Genomic DNA, 20875 nt, shown 5'->3' on the forward strand with positions numbered 1-20875 from the left:
TGCTGCAAAGTCATTGAGAAAAAAATGAATTTGGCAGAACTTGACCCTAGAGGGTCTTTTCTCATCTTGTTCACTAGGGTAGGGATCAACAAACTACTACCTGGGCCAAATCCCACCAACAGGCTGGCCACCTGGTTTTGTAGAGGAATCTGTACTGGGCATGGCCACCCCACTGCATGAGTGTCGTGTCTGTGGATGCTTTTGCAGAGTTCAGTAGATACAACAGAGACCACATGACCCTCAAAGCCTAAAATGTTTATGGAAAACATGTGCCAACCCCACACTAGAAGTCAGCTCCCTCTGGCAGGGACTTTTGTCTCCTGCTCGGAGCTGTATCCCCAGCACCTACAACTCTGCATGGCACCTAGTAGGGCTGAAGCAATGCTTGTTGGATGAGCAGGTGAACCTGTGCTCATGGAACTGAAGGTGTGGTGAAGTCAATCCCTGGAAACCCCTGGAATAATCCAATAAAATACATCAAGCTAACGTTCATCCCTTGTGCCCAGCAAGATCACAGCAAAGACGAGCAGGCCTTTCTGTCAGGAAGGGCCTAGCCATTGCCTCCCTTACCCAACTGCCCCTTTGTCCACAGGATCTGTTGTTGAAAGTTTCTCTCCTACTTAGTATAGAGGACTCACTACCTCATGATCATCACCGCTGCCTTTCTGGCTTCTGACACAGTGATGTTGGCTGTACTGTGTATGTTCTAAGACACCACTGAGAACCCAAATCAAAGTGTGAAAGGTGTTGGCCACATCATCAGCCTGATCAAGCACTTGCAACAAGGGGCCTGACCAACCTTCTTCCCACTAAGGAGTAAGGTCCCCCTGCTTTCTCCCTAAAATCCCAGCCTCACAGTGTCCTTAGGACTTGTCACCACTCCCAAAGAAAACCACGGCCAGGGGGACATAGTGCTCTGCCCTCCCTGACCCACAGCTTTCGTTAGGTTTGAGCGGTCCTGACGCCCCCTTGACCCCAGGTGGGCTCGGAGTTCCTAAGGATGCCCTTTCATTTCTAGGGAGTCTGGGACACCCCACTGCAATGACAAAATCCTCCCCATACATCCATGCACTGACACAGCTGTGCAGCTGCAAATCAATTCCCAGGCATAGCCTCAGGCGTCCCATAATTCCCCAAAGTGCAATTGCAAAATAAACTCTGATGTGCCCTGGTTCCAGGAGCCTTTGGGCACGCTTTTGAGAGACAAGAGGAAGAGGAGAGAGCAGGCAGAAGAAGCAGTTCCCCAGGCTGGTGTAGACATTCAGCCTCCTGGAAGTAGGATGTGGATGTGGTCCAGATGTGCCCCCTGGATCCTGCAGTGCCTCCCATCACTTCCCTAGAAAGTTCTGTAGAAGTGAGGCTGCGAGCCGGCCTTCCAACATCGGAGACCTGAGTGGGAACACTGGTTCTCATTCTTCCCCGGGCGAGGAACCACTGGAAAGCCTCACTGTACACATATGTAAAATGAACTAAATAATACTGACTTCATAGACCTCTCGAGGGAATTAGCAGCAATAAAACACATAAGCACTTATCACAGGTACCTGGCACGTAGGAAGAGATCAATCAATACCAAACCTATGTGAAACCTGGGGAACAGGATGAGAGGGGAAAACAGGCAAAAAACACTAAAGAATAAAAGGAAAGGAAAAGTGTATATTTTCTAAATGTCCTAGAGCTATTTTTTTTTCAAAAGTTCTAGCAGGAAAAGTAGAAACAAATAGTTGAGTTTTGTCCCCCAGGCTGACACTTACACAGACAGAAATATGCATAGACTACGTAGGTGGATGATTGTTCCCATAGTAACAGGATGCAGACAATATTCTGGTTGGGATGCAATCTACCTTGATACTTTGCCATAAAGCCTGTCTGCCACACACATCCAAGAGATCAACCTGAGAAATATTTTCTGTTTCAACTCTCAGATCGACCCCATCTTAGCTTAGAGAACCACACAGTGACCTTATTTTAGGACACGGTTTAGCCTGATGATGAGTGGTGCCAACTGTTCCTGCCAAGAGTGCCAGGAGTGTGCTGGGGCACCTCAAATGCAATCTTCAGATACCTTCGCTTCTACCTGGCTCCTTCACAGGTAAAGTACCTCATCTTTGGAGACCAAGCCATGACTGCATTGTTAAGTTTAGCGTGAATGTGTGAATGCAAAGTGCTTCTATTATTAAACTATCACAAGAGAGAAATATTTCTCCAGTGACATCTAGCAGCTCCTGGCATCCAGGGACTCCTTTCCCCAAATCCTTTCCAAATAGGGAACTAGCAGCACTCTAAAATTGAACCAAGGGGACCCCAAAGAATTTGTGGATTTGAAAATATTCAATGCATACTCGAAATACCTTTCGCCTTTGGTATTCAGAAAGACCTGTGGACTCTGAAATACGAAGCTCTCATGACCACAGAAAGTGCAAAAGTGCCAACTGCACTGAAATCCCTGTCAGGATCCCTGGCCATGTGTGTTTTGGGAAACTGCATTAACACCTTCCATCAACTCGTGTATTCTCAGGACACTTACATTTTCAGTTTCAGCTTTTAAAAGAACCATGATTCCATCTCAGAAACTCTCACTCATTGGGGAACACAGGATATATTTCTTTTCCAGGAAGACATATTTTAAAATGTCAAGAGTAATGAATGCCCTGAAAATTCAGAGAAAGTGAAACAGTATAATACGTAGCATCTATTGAGTGCTATGCTCTGGGCATTGGGTTTGGATTATTTTATTTGATCTCACCACAACTCAATGACATAAGGTTGGTTATCCATTTCATTTTTCATTCATTCCTTCAAAAATAACAAATATTTATTGAGCATCTACTGTGTACCAGGCTTCATTCTAGCTGCTAGGCAGATGGCAGGGAAGTAGACAATGGCCCTTCCCAGATGGAGTTGATAACCTAACGACAGAGGCAGAACACAGCGAAAATCACATAGCTATAATATGACATCACATAGTGATGAGTATCTCAAAGAAAGATGAAGCAGGGTTAAGGGTCCAGATGAAAGGAGCAAGGTCAAGAATGACTTCTAAGAGCAGCTGACATCTGGGCATCAACCTGAGTGGAGGGAGGGCGTGGCCAGTCGAAATTCGAGGAAAAGTCCTCCACGCATAGGAAACAAAGCAAGGGGGTCACTGGGGGTGGAGGGCAGGGAGGAAGGTACAAGGGGCTATTGACATCAGAGAGGCAGGCAGGGTCTGAGCATCAGGACCTGATGGGAATGCATAACATCTTGGTTTTGAAGTTGGATGGGAAACAAATAGAGGGTTTAGTGCCCTCTGATATCTCCTATTCCATTCCTAGTTCACATTTTTAAAAAATGCTAGTCACACTTCACTAAATTGATTTCACAACCCATTGAGTTTGAAAGCCACACTCCAGTGGGTATCTCTTACTTCTGAATTATCCTTATCAAAATAGAGACAGTAAAAAAGACACCAATCATCACAAGGAAAAAAAAAATTTAACTATGTGTGGTGATTGGTTGTTACTAGATTTATTGTGGTGATCATTTCACGATATATACATATATCAAATCGTTGTACACCTGAAACTAATATAGTGCTATGTTATGTATATCTCAACTTAAAAAGCATCCCCCAAAAAAGAAAAAAGAGATCTAGCAAGTTTGACTGTACTATCTACACAATCTAAAGAATTAACTGCAAAGTGATTGTGTAAGTGAAATCAAATAGCAACCCTTCTGTATTTTACCTTTTGTGTGTTTATTTTATCTTATAGTTAAGGAAGCCAAAATGCCCATGAATGGCAATGCAAGGCTGCCTGTTTCCCCAGGAAGCCATGAGCCGTTGGATCCACCAGCCCTGTCTCTGAAGGCAGCTGACTGCAGAACTGCTGCCCCCTCGGCTGCCAGCTGGCGTTCAATGCCGGGCATGTGTTGGCACCAGCCCGCAACAGCAGGGCAGAGGAATGCAGATTCACAAGGCTCTTACGGGGAAAGACTCCCTTGAGTCTTACATGTCCAATTCTGGTTGGGTTTGTGGCTGCTCTTCTTATCTCAAGATGGCATTCCTGTCTGTGCCTTTTAATCACAGAATTCCTGGGTATTAAAAGCATGTGAGAAGTCACGTCCTGGGTCCCCACGCCACCATGCCATGGAGGATCACGCCTCAATCCCCTGCAGCAGGCAGACAGACACTGTCCCCAGACAGGGTCGCAGCACCCCTCAAGGCACGGGTCCAGTGTCTCGCCACCCTGTCATAAAGTCTTTTCTAGAAATGGAAGCTGGTTCTGCCACTCCCCCATTAAATCTGTTCCCACTTCTGGGACCCAGGCAGTCATAAGCCCCCATCCTCCCCTTTCCAGAACGACCCAGTTCTCGCTCCTCTCATGGGCAACACGCAGGGCTTCAGTTTAGGCCCAAAAGACCTGTGGGTTGCAGCCCCCAGGCTCATGACCTTGACCTTGCAGGTCTCCTCCAGCACGGAGGAGCCTGGGGCCTGAGGTGTCAGTGGCTGGCTGTCCTGGAGCACTCTCCCTTGTCTGGGGGGGTGACCAGTGCTGGGAAAAGCCAGGGAGCAGGCTGTTGGCAGAATTGTCTCTTCTTCAGATTCTTCAGCCATTACTGCATCAGGCGAAGCAGCCAGCAGACCTTGGGAACACGTCATCCACTTCGGTATTTTCAGACACAACTTCCACTGGACCTGCCCGCGCTCATGCTCAGCCTTGATTCACCCTCGCTGTTAACCCTGCTCTGGGTGTAGACCCCCGTCCTCTGTCAGCCGGTATCCAGAACACACAGGGCTTCCAAGCTGCTGCCCCACTCGCCTCCCTGCGAGAGTCTGTGTCTTAGCAATTCACGAGGAACGAATCGTCCTGGGTATGTCTTGACCCTGCACAGGTGACTGGCAGTGGGGGCCTTCAGCACCCTCCAGAGCCCCCCCAGCCCCAAAACGGGGTGTTGTTGTGACTGCAGCTGCACCCCTACTCTATCATGTTCTCCCTGCAGCCCCACAGCAATTTCCCTATGTGTAAGGACACGGTGACAACAAAATAAAGATCATCAGTTAAGATCCCGAGTAAAGGAGGAGGAGCATATGCTGCCTACTTGTTCCAGCGGTGGGAGGGATCAGCCGCCCGCCTGCCTGGAGGGAGCAGGGCCCGTGGGAAGACTGTTCTCTTAATCGCCAGGGCTTTGCTCCTGCTTTCATTTGGTGATGTTGTTCAGGGCTTACCAAGTTATTTTTAAGAACTCCTCCTGGGTTTCTTTGGATTTTTTTTTTCCTGCTTATTTAGTAAGTTGATTAGTTGTAATTATCAGCCATGTGGAGTTTCTCAACTGGATACCAAAATGAGCATCTAACGTGGTAGCTGAACTGAATTCCCAGGAGTCTATATGTGTGTATCTTATAAATGTGGGTGTGCAAGCCTGTGGGGTCAATATTATCACTTTTTTAATACCTACATGCACATAAGCACATGAAGTGCAGGACAGAATATATATGTAATGCCCATCTCTCACATGTCATATTCTAATGAAAACTTCCTGGGAGCCTGTGTGTGTGTGTGTGTGTGTGTGTGTGTGTGTGTCTGTCTGTCTGTCTGTGTATTGGTGAATAAATGACTAAGCCTCTTTTCTGAACACACTGGATGACGCCAGCAGTCCTTGAGTTGAAAAAAGTAAATTCAAGGGCTGGAGGGAGAGCGGTACTTCCTTTCCCATCCTCAGAATTGTCTCCATTATCCACCCCTGAGGGTACCTTCTTCTGGCAGGCCCAGGCCAAGCTCACACCTTGTGTCACTGTCACTCTTCTTACAGCTGCCTTCACAGACCTCTTCAGTCACTCCCTGCAAGCCCTTGGCTTTATGTCCTCATAGTCAAGAATGTGGGAAATTGATTATAACTTAAAAAAATGTTCTCTTATAAAGCAGATTACTTCTCTTCAAGATGGTACCTTGGACTCATACTTTAAACTCCCTCCTTTATCCCAACTACATTGGCATACTTTTTAAACAAATTATATATATATACACACGCATGTATAGATGTGCATATGCACACACACACACACACACACACACACACACACACACCAGCCCATCTCAGGGTACAGAAATCTGGAACCTTCCCAGAAAAACTTGTTTTTCTGAGCACATCTCTGATTGCCCATGTAATGTAGTGAAGTCATACCTTGCATGGTGCAAATCTGCACCGGGGCTTTCAGGAGCAGTCCCAGCACCCCTGCTCCCCACCACAGCTCTCTGACCACAGACTACTGCATCGCCAGGGATGCTGGTCCAAAGGATGCTGCCCAAGCCCCAGGCCACACCCTCCAAACAGAACCCCTGGGGACTGGGCCATGAGTCTGAGCTTTAACAAGCTCCTGATGCGTTCTTGGGGCCACTGCTTAAGCTCCAAGGGCCTCCACTACAGCCAGAGGCAAATGTCACAGTCAACCCCTGGGAAGCTCAGCAAACTGCAGAGATGGAGGAAAGTCCTGTTTCTCACTTTCCCTAAACCTGAAGGAGAGTGGCCCCTGCCCAGACTGCATGCTTTAGAGGGGCACCATTCAGGCTCCCTTCATCATTTGCAGCCCACACCCCATCTTTCTAAAGAAGCACTCCACAATTCTCTGCGTAAATGCTCTCTGGCTGTGTCCTGACCTGTTCAGGCCTTTTCTCTGTTCAGACGTGCCTTGGGCATGTACAATTATAGATCCATTGGGTGATCAAGAGGCAGCTGTTTCCAGGGGTGTAGACAGAGCTTGGATGTGCCCATAAGGTACCCCATGGTAAAGAGTGCAGAGGTCAGACCCAAGGCCAGAATCTAGAAACAGGAAGTCCCCATGCCACCACGTTCCAGCAGGATGACCAAGGGGTCTAGGGAATCTAAACGTAACTTAACTTCCAGGACATAATGAAGGTATATTATTGTTATGGACTGAATGTTTGTGTCCCCCCAAAATTCATATATTGGAGCCCTAACCCCTAATGTGATGATATTTGGCGGTGGGGCTTTGAGGAGGTGATTAGGTTTAGATGAGGTCATGTGGGTGGGACCCCATGATGGGATTAGTACCCTCATAAGGACAGGAAAACAGACGAGAGTTTCATCTCTTTCTGTCATGGGAGGACACAGTGAGAGGTGGCTGTCCACAAGTCAGAAAGTGAGCTCTCAGGTGGGACCAGTTCAGTCAGCACCTTGATCTTGGACTTCCAGCCTCCGGAACTGCAAAAAATAAATGTCTGTGATTTAAGTCTCCCAGTCAATGGTGTTTTGTTATAGCAGCCTGAGCAGACTAATACAACAGTCAAGGTGGGAAGACAGAACCAATCTTATCTATCACATTATAAGACCATTGCATCATTGTTAGGCACTTGGGACTATGGTAGGAGAGCTCTGTTTGCTCTCTTGCACAGGCCTTGTTTGGGACAGCCTGTTGGCCCACCCTCCTCACCTTTGGACCCCTTGAGAAACATGGCCCTATGCTTCTCTTAGCTCTTCTTCCCAGACCATTTATTCCCTTAGAGTCCTGAAATATTTCCACAGTGGCTTCCTAGGCTGCAGAGAAGCTTGGTGGCACCCTCACTTATATGTTCGTAGACAATGAACAGCCTGCACTGGCTTTATGGAACCAGGCCTCTCTTCTGAGGAATGAGTGTCTGGAGGGCCGGGCCAAGGTGTTGCATAACAGGGAGAATTTGTGGGATTTACTTAGAGGCCCAGCTCTGCATCCAGGCCCAGCTGTGGATGTGGACATGACCCACCACTGCTCCCAAGGGTGCTGTTACAGGTTGAATTGTGCCTCCCCAAAAAGATATGTTCAAGTCCTAACCCCACAGTACCTCAGAATGTGGCTTTATTTAGAGATAGGATTTTTACAGAGGTAATTAAGGTTAAATGAGGTCATTAGGGTGAGCCCTAATCCAATATAACCAGTGCCCTTATAAAAAGGGAAGATTTGAACACAGAAATGGACATGCACAGAGGGAAGACGATGAGAAGACATAGGAAGGAGGTGGCCTCATGACTGGAGTGATGCTTCCACAAGCCAAGGATTGCTGGCAACGCCAGAAGCTAGAAGAGGCGAGGGAGGATTTTTCCATAGAACTGCTGGAGGGAGCATGGCCCTGCTGACACCTTGATATTTATTTTTCTTTTCTTTTTTTTAACATCTTTATTGGAGTATAACTGCTTTACAATGGTGTGTTAGTTTCTGCTTTATAACAAAGTGAATCAGCTATACATATACATATATCCCCATATTTCCTCCCCATTGCCTCTCCCTCCCACCCTCCCTATCCCACCCCCCTAGGTGGTCACAAAGCACTGAGTTGATCTCCCTGTGCTATGTGGCTGCTTCCCACTAGCTATCTATTTTACATTTGGTAGTGTATATATGTCCATGCCACTCTCTCACTTCCTCCCAGCTTACCCTTCCCCCTCCTCGTGTCCTCAAGTCCATTCTCTATGTCTGTGTCTTTATTCCTGTCCTGCCCCTAGGTTCTTCAGAAACTTTTTTTTTTTTTAGATTCCATATATATGCGTTAGCATACCGTATTTGTTTTCCTCTTTGTGACTTACTTCACTCTGTATGACAGACTCTAGGTCCATCCACCTCACTACAAATAACTCAATTTTGTTTCTTTTTATGGCCGAGTAATATTCCATTGTATATATGTGCCACATCTTCTTTATCCATTCATCTGTCGATGGACACTTAGGTTGCTTCCACGTCTTGGCTATTGTAAATAGAGCTGCAATGAACATTGTGGTACATGACTCTTTTTGAATTATGGTTTTCTCAGGGTATATGCCCTGTAGTGGGATTGCTGGGTCATATGGTAATTCTATTTTTAGTTTTTTAAGGAACCTCCATACTGTTCTCCATAGTGACACCTTGATTTTAGATGTCTGGCCTCCAGAACTGGGAGAGAATAAATTCTTGTTTTTGCCCACCTAGTGTGTGATATTCTGTTACAACAGACTGAGGCCAACCCACATGCATGGGCTCTTCTGCCATTTCACATGATTTGTCCTACTCCACAGCAACAGTTCTGGAAAATGTGGTCCCAGACCAGCACCATCAACATCACTTGGGACTCTGTGTGCAAAGCAAAATGCAGGCCCCACCCAAACCTACTAATTCAGAAATCAGGTGGATGGGACCAGCACCTGTCTTTTAACCAGCCCTCTGGGGAGTCTGATGTCGCTCCATTTGGAGCATCCCTCGGGGGGAGAACAAATATCAAGGAATGGGGAGTACTGAGCACCAGAGATGGGCCTGCAATGGGTCCACTTCTCCTCCCAGCCTGCATCCCTGGACAGCCCTGGTAGGTAGGATTGTTGGCAAATGCATGGTGGGAGAGCTCAAGGGGGTGTGAGCGCACCCCCGCAATGTGTGACCCACAATGTATCTTGGGCCCAGAAAGCTGGGGAACCCCAAGATTGAAGAACTCCTGTGATCTCCCTTGTGAGAACTAGAGAACAATCACAGCCCACAGCTGCTTTGCAGGGCGGGCAAAGTGGTGTCACAGCCAAGGACTGCCCATGCCCTTCCCAGATGATCCCTGTAGGATAAACGCCCCAAGTTCCCACAGCTCCAATGGCACACCCGGGCAGGCATCACTCCAGCTGGTGCCCAGGCCGCCGTGCCTCTGTACACACTATTCCCGTCCTCTGGAGTGTGCTGTCCACACTGACTCATCCTGTAAAACCGTGCTCCCACTTCACCCTCCTAATCCTCTCCGCTCTCTCTATGCACACAGCCTTGGGTCCTCACTCTAACAGCCTCCAGCACATGGCCCATTATTGACCATTGACACATGAGCCTCCTTCCTACACTGCTTCCTTGTGGAACATTCCTGCATGTTCCATTGTATGGATATACCACATTTTGTTTATCCATTCATCTGTCAGTGGACATTTAAGATGTTTCCATTTTGGGGCTATTGTGAATAATGCTGCTGCAGACGTGGCTGTACAAGGTTGTAATGAAGAGTCAGACTCCTTTATTGATGTTTGATCACTGACAGCTTTTCAGCCCACCCCTAATCTCTGCTCCAGAGTAAACACCAGGTTTTTAAACCATTAAAGCTATTTCCAGCCCTTCACCATTCATGTAGCCCTCTTCTCTGTCATAACTGATATTTTACATCACAAGTCCCATTTTTTCCTCTCGCTGGGACTTACTGGAAGAACAGGGGTCTGTAAGAAAGGCTTTCTGAAACTTGAGATGATCCCGCCAACCAGTCACAGGTCAAGGCTGTGAAAGGCCATCACCCCTGGTAGTCCAGGGCAGACGCGCTACCCACAGCCCTCCACATGACCCATCACTCGGGGCCCAGGCAGCAGGCACTGAACATCCAGCCTGTGTCCCAGGCTGTGGGGAGGAGGGTGTGGACAGCTTTAGCTTGGTGACAAAAACGACTCTAAATGTCCTCTAGCTTCTTCCAACTTTAGACTGAAGAATCTGAAGAGACTACATGGAGCGTGAGATCCAGTTTTTACCAAAAAAAAGTCCTTTAATTGTGAAGATCTCGTATGAAGAGACACACGCAGGAGAGCAGTCCCACAGGGCACTCAAACCCTTGGTAACCAATGGTGGGAAAAATGGGGGCAGACGGCCCTGTGAGGCCTCCTGCAGGAGCCTGGAGGGAGAGTCTCCTCCCCTACAGGCATTGCTATCGAACGTGGGGGGAGGGAGATAAATTAGGAGCTTGGGATGAACATACACACACTACTATATATAAGATAGATAACCAACAAGGACATACTGTACAGCACAGGGAGCTCTACTCAGTATTCTGTAATAACCTATATGCGTAAAGAATCTGAAAAAGAATGAATATATATATGTGTGTATAACTGAATCACTTTGCTATATACCTGAAACTACCACAACATTGTAAATCAACTATACTCTAATTTTAAAAAACAAAACCAAACAAACAGGAACAGAGCCAAGAGTTGCTGGGCCCCGGGATGTGCCGGACCCTGTCGAGACTAAGCCATCAAGGGCTCACAGCATCCCGGGTGCTAGCTACTATGTGTGTCTCCCTTTTAAAGGTGGGGAAACTGAGGCAGAAAAGTGTGACCTGGCTAGAGAGAGGAGCTGGGTAGCACCTGTGTAAGACTGCAGCCAGGCGGGGGTGGGGGGGGGTGGCGGGGAGGTTCCTCCTGACATGCAAACAGCAGTCCCCACCCAAGCACGTGTGTTCCCTGGGGAGGACTTGGACCCGGAGCGCCAAGAGGGATGAAGGAGAGCTCGCTCCCAAGGGACTTGGTTTTCCATTGGAGGGAACTTGTGGTTTTCTGTTTTCTTTTTAACTCATGTTTATTATTATTATTATTATTATTACTATTATTATTATTATTATTTTAATCTTCTGTCACCTTGCTGCTTCCCTCTGGTTATTGTTATCTTAGTACTTAGGGGCCCCGCTGGCTCCCTGGTCAGTTGGTCCGAGTGCCTTTTGTTCCCCTCTGGCCCTAGTCAGGACTGCTGGGCTGTCACCTCACCCAGGTTCTGCTGTCCCTTCCTCCAAACCCATTATAGCAGCATGGGTGCCCAGCAGCCCAGGCCTGAACTTCCAAGGACACGCCCACTGTCCTCCGTCAAACCAGAGGGAGGTTACCCCCAAGGAGTATTCCTTGCTGAAAGGTGAACCCTTTACGAGCAGAGACCACAAAGCATAAGCATGGAAGGACCCTGGCCTTCCACCACAGAAGTAGCAATTGTGAGACAGCTTTGGGGAACGTTAGGCTGAATTTCTTTGTCTGCCATCAGCGTGGACATGGCAGGTGGGAAATCCAGCCGGCTGAGGTTCTTAAACAAAAATCTGATGTCTCCTGGAGGTAAGAGAGCTTGGCAGGCAGCATGACTCTCAGAGCTGGTGGCTGTTTCTTAGTGGAAAAAGATAAAAGAAATAAAAAGAGTGAGGCCCAAAAAAAGATCTGCGTGGAAGCAGCTCGGCAGCTTTTCTCTATGTTTGCAGAACAATAGAAGAGGGAAGAGTTTCCATTAGAAGCAGGATTTCGGGCACACGGAAGGACTCCTTGGTCTGAGTGTTGCTTTCACTGGGAAGGCAGCAGGTGCTAAACGCCGAGCTGGGCGCAGGGCTTCGGGCAGCAGTGAGGGGCTGGATGCCCGGGGCTGGGAGCTGGCCGGCCCACATCCGTCTAGACACGGGTGGCTCCAGGACGCCCCTGCTTGCAACGTTCCCAAGGTAAACCTAAACAAGCCTGGGGTTGAGGGAGGTCACGTCCAAGTCCTAACAGAAACTTGGCAGTCAGAAGATGGAGTGCTGAGCCCTGGGAACTCAGACCCCGGGATTTACACAACAAAGGGGATGTGCCCAAACCTGGCTGTCTGGTGTGTCCTTTGAAATGTAGAATTCAGGCTGCAGCCCAGAGGGCTCCAAACACCCACTCCCGCCCCTGGGCCGGCTCACTCTGGGGAGGAGACACCACCCCTCCTGGCTTCACCTTCTCCCCACCCTGATGCTGAGAGCAGTGGTCTCCGCGTGCTCTGCCCTTTGCTTTCACTAGGTCTTCCCGGAGTTGGATGACTCGAGGTACGGCTTTCCCGCCAGGTCCCGCTGCCCAGATCCCTCTGCCAGCGGCTTCCCGGAGGGGAGGGGAGCGAGGGGAGGAGAGGGTTCCCGGAAAGCCCTCAGCAGGAGGCAGGATTGGTTACAGGTATGGACCTTGCCCTGCGTGCAGCCTCTGTCCCTCCTGCACGTGGCTAATTATAGCTGTTTACTGAGTGAAGGATGGGTGTCAGGGGCTGCAGGAGATGCACGGGTGGGAGAAGGGAGGAAGGCAGTGCCAGGCCGGAGATGCCTAGCTACAGAGAAGGGAGGTGTCAGCGACCACAGGGGGTCCAGAGGAGGCAAGGCAAACCCAAGCTGCCCCTGTGCCAAGGCAGACTCAAGTATTTCTTCTGAACTGACACCTCCAGGTCAGCGTTCAGGCCAATGAATTCTGCAGAACTCATTCCCAGAGGTCTTCAGAGCTTTCAGGCAGGACTGGGGTGCCCTGAGTTCACCTGGTTTGGCAGAGACGTGCCGATGCATCAGGATGGGGGCATCAGACCTCGTGAGCCCTCACAGGATTAAAGCCACGAGGTCCCAGAGAACGCTCCCCGCCCAGCCAGGCATTCACTCAATTTACCACCTCAAGGTGCCTCTGAGGGGCACGATAAGCACTGAGGAGGGGTATTCTCCCATAACACAGACAGAAACCCAGCTCAGAGTGGTCCAGGCAAAGCTCAGGGGCACACAGCCAAAGGGCTCACAGCCAAAGCCCATGATGGCTCTGCCCCAAGGAGCCACTCTCAGCCCACCCTGGGATCAAGACGGAGCTCCAGAGAACACACTGGGTGGCCTGCTGGTCCCTACAAGGCTACAATCCTATGAGAAAAGAATTGTTTACAGACTGGGAAACTAAGGTGTATTGGAATTAACTGACCTGCTCTCATCACCCAGAAAAGGATGTTCAGGAGACTGGAGCCCAGGAGTCTTGGGGACCACAGTCCGCACTCTGCCCTCCCAGAAGACACAGACGTGGCCTGTAGCGGCCGGGTGGGAGACCTGGCATTTCCCGCAACAGACCCTGACACCCTTTGGCACAGACCCGTGCTTCTCAAAGCCCAGTTCCCAGACCTGCAGCATCAGGTGAGACATGTAAACCCCATGCTCCAACACAAATCTACTCAATCTGAGACTCTGGGGTGGGCCCAGTGGTCTGTGTGGTCGCAAGCCCTCCAAGGGCTGTGACACTCCTCCAGGTGAGAAGGGCAGGTGCCCTGGAGGAACAGTCCGTGGGGCTGGGGCAGAGCATTCCTAAAAAGGAAAGGCACAGCCTGTGCAGGGCCCACACGGATCCCTCCCTCAGCCTTACCTTGGGCTGCAGAGAGAACGGGGCAGGGTCTGCGTCCGCCTCAGGGTGTGCGCGCCTGATGGGTCAGCACGGGTGGGAGGTGACAGAGAGAACTGAGAACTGACCTGCATGTGACCTGGCCTGGGGGCCGGGCTCCACCGTCACCTCGGCTGGGCCCTGGAAGGGAAGGACATGGCTTGAGGCCCCAGCTAGGGATATTTGATCATCTCTGCTCTGTACTGCCCACAGGGTGGAGCGTAGGACAGACAATTCCAGGGAGGTGACCTTTCCAATTAGGCGGTGAAGTCAATGCGAACTTCAAACAGGTTAAAAATAGGATTCTAAAAGTAGCTCTGTGGAAACAGGAGGTGCAGCGGGAAAGTTCCTGGTGAGGCTGGGCAGGGTAGTTTCCCACACAGCCTCCATGCCCAAGGAGAAAGCTGTGTCTGACCCCCAGCAGGCCACCAGATGGAGAGAAATACAAAAAATCTGGGTGGAGTGTGAGGAGTGTTGTGATGGGGAAAGGGCCTGGGGCTTGGGGGTGTGAGCCTGCCTCATTTATGTTACCTCCGGGTTCATTGATCGGCGGTCCTTTAAATTCTGCATTTAGGTTTGGGTATGCTCCTGTGCGTATGAGCCAGCTAATATGTATATAACCATACATGTTCATCATTTTTTATCAGGTTTTATTTCCTGCCAGACCTTCCAGACCAGAACATCAGCTTCACCACCCCCAGACCCTCTGAGTAAGAATCTGCATGTTTCCACGTCCCTGGGCGTCTCGGGGTCCAGGAAAGTCTGAGAAGCTCTGCTCCAAGTTCCTGGAGGCCTGCCCCAAATGCCAGGGCAGGATTGAGCGTTCTGTGGGAGTCTTCCTGGGGTCAAGGTCTCAGCACACGGGGCTGCTATAGGTGAGAGGGCTTCCTGCGGCCGCAAAGGACGGCAGGTGTGAAGGCTGTTGACTGAGTGAGGTCCAGAAGTCACTCTCCCTGGACAGAACACACCGAGAATCTGGCCCAGACACCTCCTCAGGGCTCCTGTCCACACGTGGGCAGGTGCCAAGCAGTGCTGTGGATGCCTGCCATCACCGCTAGGACGCCTGAGGTCACTGTGACCATGGGGTCTCCTCCTGCCTCCCTGCCCCTGTCCACCCAGAAAAAGTCCATTTCCATGGGTCCCTCCACGACACTTCATAAAGCTCCTACTATGCTCCAGGCCAGGGTCCCCACAGGGAGTGAGAATTGGTCCTGCCCTCGAGGACTTGCAGACCTGCTGGGGACAGATACACGAAGCAGGAAATGACAAAGTAATGTGGAAGCAGAGGGGCGAAGCTGGACCCAGGTGTTGCCGGCACACAGAGAAGGACCAGCCAGGTGACGGGTCCCGTGTGGACATCCGGCCAGCCTGGAGTTGGTGAGTCCATATACAAGGGTTAAGGGTTATTTCTCTAAATCGATCTTTCTCCTTTCTTGGATTTATTAGTTTTTTAAAGTACATTTACATACAGAACAGAGCACTAATCTTAAGGGTGCAGTTTAGTCTAGACAAGAATATACGCTTGTGTCATGGCCCACACATCAATGCGTGGAACATTTTGCCACCCCAGAAATTCCCTCCAAAGACGGCCACTATTCTGCTTCCACCACCAGTGGTTGTTCTTGCATGTTCTGACTTTCATATGAACGGACGCACATGGTGTGAGCATGCTGTGTCCCAGCACAAGGTCTGTGAGATGCACCCATGTTTGAATTTACATACATTGTCCTTGCTGTGTAGGATGTCAGCATGTGGATAAAATACACTTTATTCGGAGACTGGTGGACATTTGGGTCATTTCCAGTTTGGGACTACTATTAATAAAGCTGATGGGCAGTTTTTTTAATTTATTTTTTTTTAATTTATTGAAGGGAAATTCACATAACATAAAACCCATTATTTTAAAGTGAACAATTCAGTGACATTTAGTACATTCACAATGCTTTGCAATCACTAACTTCTATTTAGTTCCAAAACATTTCCATCGCTCCAAAATGAAAGTCCTGAGCCATCAAGTAGTTTCTCCCCACTCTCCCTCACCACCAGCCCCACCTGAAGCCTCTGGCCACCACCAGTCTGCATTCCATCTCTGTGAATTTACCTATTCTAGATGGTTCACATCAGTGGAATCATAGAATATGCGACCTTTTATGTCAGCTTCTTTCATTGAGCATCACGCTGTCCAGGTTCATCCATGTGTTAGTGTGTCAGCACTTCACTCTTTTTACGGCCCGAGTCTATTACATAGTGTGGAATGACCACAATTTGTGCTACAGACACTTGAGTTCATCTTTTTTTTTTTTTGGATACAAGCGCTCATTTCTCTAGAGTACGTATCAAGGAGCTAGATGGCTGGGTCGTGGAGTGTTTGCAGCAGGTGTTTGGTTAACCCTTACTAGACACTACCAAACAGCTTTGCCCCGAGGGGTGCACAGTTCTGGGGTCCTAAGCAATGGGGAAGGTTAGGGGTGGGTCCTGTGAGGGCTGGTTGGCCCTCATGGTCAGTGTGGACATTGTGCTCCATTATCCAAGCCTACAGGCTCCCAGGCTGGGAGCCTGTCCTCCAACCTCCTGAGCCCCACGAAACCATTACTCTCTGAAGCCCTGTCCCTTTCGGGACCCCTTGCAGGTCTCGGGAATCACCCTGAAAATTTGAACAAAGCAGCACCTGGGCCCCAGCTCAGAGGTCAGGATTGAGTTTAATGTGTGGTCAGGGCTTAGACTCCCCACCTTGCTCCAGCCTGCTGGCTGTATCCTGCAAGCATCCTTGCATTAATGCCTTCAACAGACAGCTGGTCCCTCCACCGTAAGTAGGGCGACGAAAGAGCCATCGCCAACCTCCTTGAAGAGTCAGCACGTAATTCCTCGCCCTCAGCCAGAGGCCCACCTCCCTGGCCCACTACAGGGCCCTGTCCTGGGTTACTGCCCTTCACCACAGGGCCTCGCAGCAGGAGACCGTTCACAGGGAAAAGGTGATTCAAAGTGGCCCTGCGAGGGCTGGCCAGATTCTCTCACCTCCTGTTGCATTTCCTTGGTTGTGTGTTGCTTTCTGGTGCGGCTCCAAGGCAGGTGATGGAGATGCCTGCTGCACCGCCACACAATTAGTGCAGTGCTGCATCCGGGCCGTGGCAGCTGGCACCTGTCTGCTCAAGTAAGGGGGCACCGAGCAGGTCCTTCCTGACAAGAGCGCCTCTCTCATTGTGCAGGTTTGGGAATGCACACGCTCTTCCAATTCCTCGTATTCCCTGAGGGTCCAATTCTTGGATTTCCTTTTCAGTAGAACATATATTCCAAGGAAACAGACACACAAGGTCTAATACAATACAAGGTGTTTTCTGCATGATTTCTTTGGTAGTCCTTAAGTAAATAAATCATCAGCCTCTAATGTACTTTCCACTGGGGGAGAAAATAGCTAAGTAAATACAGCACCTGCCACAGGACAGGAGGAAGACAGGGGCGTCCGGCCAAGTCACAGTCATTTATCACTGATACCCAGAAAGGTTCCCATGCTGAACAATCCCAGGGGCTGTGGCCTGCATGAAAAATCAACAGGACTTGGGTTGGTTTTTAAGGTCATTTAGAGAACTGTTTTCTCCTCCTTCTTTTATGTTTTCATGCATGTAAGACCATGCCTACACACCAAGAAAACAGAACACAAGTACAATAGAGTCTCTGGGGGCTAATTTGTCCCCTACAGAGAGGCAAAGGGTTGAATTGAGGTGGACAATTCCAGGCTGACATCACCAGTTCATTCTTCCCGAGAAGCAGCTGGGATCTGTGTTGAGAAAAGGTGTCCAACCAACATTTCCTGAGCATCTGAATGACGCACAGCAGGGAATTTGATGTTCAGGGTTTCATGGCCCAGGATCCTTACCTTCCAAGATGAAGCAAAATCAAAAGGAAAATAAATCAATTTATGAATTACTTTCTAATGGTCTAAAGGATCATTCAAGGTTGGTTTCAAAACTAAAGAGATGCCCCCTCAACACAATCTCACATTTACTGAGTATCTTCAGCCACAGACATTTTCATACCAGTCTCCTACTTCCCGGGGAAGGCGGCTTTTCTTAACAGGTTACGTGTGCAACGCAGAAGTCTGAACCATATGTCACCGATAGGACCGATAGGACGGAAAGTTAAATTACTGATAGAGAAAATTATTCTAAAATGCAATTATCAAAGGAAATATAAAGTACTTTTTAAAAAATAGCTTGGGCTTCCCCTGGTGGCGCAGTGGTTGAGAGTCTGCCTGCCAATGCAGGGGACACGGGTTCAAGCCCTGGTCTGGGAAGATCCCACATGCCGCGGAGCAACTAGGCCCGTGAGCCACAACTACTGAGCCTGCGCGTCTGGAGCCTGTGCTCCGCAACAAAAGAGGCCGCGATAGTGAGAGGCCCGCGCACCGCGATGAAGAGTGGCCCCCGCTTGCCGCAACTGGAGAAAGCCCTCGCACAGAAACTAAGACCCAACACAGCCATAAATAAATAAATAAAAATTTAAAAAAAATAAAAATAAAAAATAAATAAATAAAAAATAGCTAAAATTCATCAAATATTTTCTCTGTGTGAAGCTCTTTAAGTGCCTTACCAGCATCATGTTTGAAATAACATATGGAAGGATGCTTTTCTTCCAGCCATCCTCAGCATCCCAGCATCTCCTAAATGTCTGTGAATAACTCTGGGAGCAATGACTAGCTCTGCAGGCATCTTTACATCTTTGTGCTACATCTTTGCTTGTAATCTCCCCTCCAGAAGATGATCATTGGCCATGTCGAAAGTGAATTAAATGACCAGAAATAGCTTTACTCCCAAGATGGATCTGTAGGGAGAGTGCAGTTTATCTGGAAGCCTTAGCAAATCAGACTCGAGGAGGAAGAGAGAAGGGAGAGGAACTCCAGGGCAGAGACTGAAGCAGAGTCCTAAGGACCCCTCATGTGTGGGAGAAACAGGAGGGCCACAGACTCCTCCTTGAAGGGGAATCTGATGTCAACACACTTCAAACCATCGCATACCTTTAACATGAGGGGTTAAACAGGAGTCATGGGCCTTCCTGCCTACATTTCCTGGCTTCCCCATTTGGCCTATTCCTAAGTCCCCATGAGTCTTCTCAACAGTCCTGTTGGCCATGAAATGCTGAGGACCCCTTGTGAGGAAGCAGGAGCTGTAGGTGCAGAGCTGGCTTGTTCTAGAACATTCTACCTCCCTCCACACTCTCCATCGGGGGCTCAGGCAGAACCATTCTTACCAAACGGACACTTGATAAGCACAGTCTGGGCCAGGGAGCCATGTCACTGTGGACTATGGGGACCAGACCCTGCTTTGCCAGCTGCTCTGTAATCAGGAAACCCGTGCATTAATGTGCAGGGAGGGGCACAGGGTGGCCGCCAGGAAGAAAGGAATGGTGAGGCCACGCACATGGAAAAGGGACTGCCGCAGAGCTGGACCACTTACCCGTGCCATGATCTTCATTACCAGGTCACTCTTGCACTACTGACATCCTGGCACTGCCTTCCTCAGAACTTGGCCATTCCAGAAGAAGAGAGAGGCACATCTGGCTCAGTGTCTGGACCTCATTACCCCTAACATGCCTCCCATTCACTCTGGGATGAAGCTGGAGTGGGGGGTATTAAAGATGGCTCCCATTTCTTTGACACACACACCCTCCCATAGACAGGTGGTTGTCTGTGTCCCCTCCCCAGTGAATCTGGGTGGCTCTGGGTCTCCTTTGACCAATAGAGTATGGCTGACATGACAGGACATGATGCCAGGTTCTGGGCTCAGGAATTATAAAATAACTGCATTCTCTTCCCATCTCATGGGACCCTCCTGGGGAACCCTGAAGCACCATTAGGCAGCCTGCCACCCTCAGGTGCTCTGCTGAAGCCCTCTGAGCCATTGCCCTAGCCAGGTCCAGCCTACAACCACCTCCACCAATGTGCCATGTATGGGAACAAAGAGCTCAGACGCCCAGACACCTCTTGGCCAGTAGATGACCACCAAGTTAGCTCAGCCCATGCTACCTGGAGCTGAAAAGTCACCCAGCCATGCCCTGCCAGAATCCCTGACCCAAGATAACCATAAGATCTAACAAATTGTCTCCACTCGCTGAGTTCTGAGGAGATGTCATCCAGTAGATAACCAGCCAGAGCACAAGTGACCGTGATGTCTTCCTCACACTATTTCCAGCTCCCGTTGGACTGACCATGAAGTCCCCCTTCACCGCTTTAGAGCAGAATAGGGTCCCCCTCACAGCCCCTGGGGCAGACCCACACACCTAGTGTGCCTGGAGCTCTCTGGTGCTTGGGGTCCAGTCTTTGGGGACATAGGGAGCAACACAAGGAGGAAGGGCGGCAGCTGGGGCCAATGAGCCAACCCTCAGAGCCTTGGCAGGACACCCAGAGCTCTCCTCTCCTCCATAGAACCTCAGCATGAGGCCTGGCCATATGGAAACTCTCTCAGTCCACTAAGTAGAACCAGCCCTCCAGGCGGCCACCCAGAACAGAGTTTCTCGACCTCGGCACCATGGACCTTTGGGGTCGGGTGATGTCGTGAGGCTGCCTTTTGCACTGGAGGACACTTGGCAGCTTCCTGGCCTCCTACCAGCTGTGACGACCAGATGTGTCTCCAGATTCGCCTAATGTTCCCTGGGGACAAACTGGCCCCGGGTCCAGAACCTGTGCCCTCGAGTGTTCTGACGTGGCCAGAAAGAAACAATCCCGACTGCACTAGAACTTGCAACCCCAGTAGGCCATATGTCACTCAATTTATTCCTTCAGATGCCACCTTGGGGAACATCTGCCCTGTTTGGATCACCCGACTATTACAGATTTCCCCTTTGCATGTGGTCCTGGAGGGAGAGAGATTCCCAGTGACCGCCTTCCCCTGGGTCACAGCCAGGGCCAGGAGGGGACGTACACTCACCCACTGTGGCCTCTCTCCTTCCACCTGCACCTCTGAGCTGGGAGTGAGGACACAGATGCAGGGAG

At 49.7% G+C, this 20875-nt stretch overlaps 1 long non-coding RNA gene across 2 annotated transcripts in view; it reads right to left on the reverse strand.

Moving 5' to 3' along the window:
• The window catches only part of LOC309665158, a 75450-nt gene extending 61484 nt beyond the window's left edge, over window positions 1-13966 (reverse strand). For both annotated transcript variants that reach the window (XR_014266248.1, XR_014266249.1), the window contains exon 1: window positions 13876-13966. This is a non-coding gene — a long non-coding RNA (uncharacterized lncRNA). The remainder of the gene's footprint in view (window positions 1-13875) is intronic.
• Window positions 13967-20875: the final 6909 nt, after the last annotated feature.

The sequence above is a fragment of the Balaenoptera physalus genome (assembly GCF_965194825.1).
Source record: "Balaenoptera physalus genome assembly, chromosome: 7".
Taxonomy (NCBI): domain Eukaryota; kingdom Metazoa; phylum Chordata; class Mammalia; order Artiodactyla; family Balaenopteridae; genus Balaenoptera; species Balaenoptera physalus.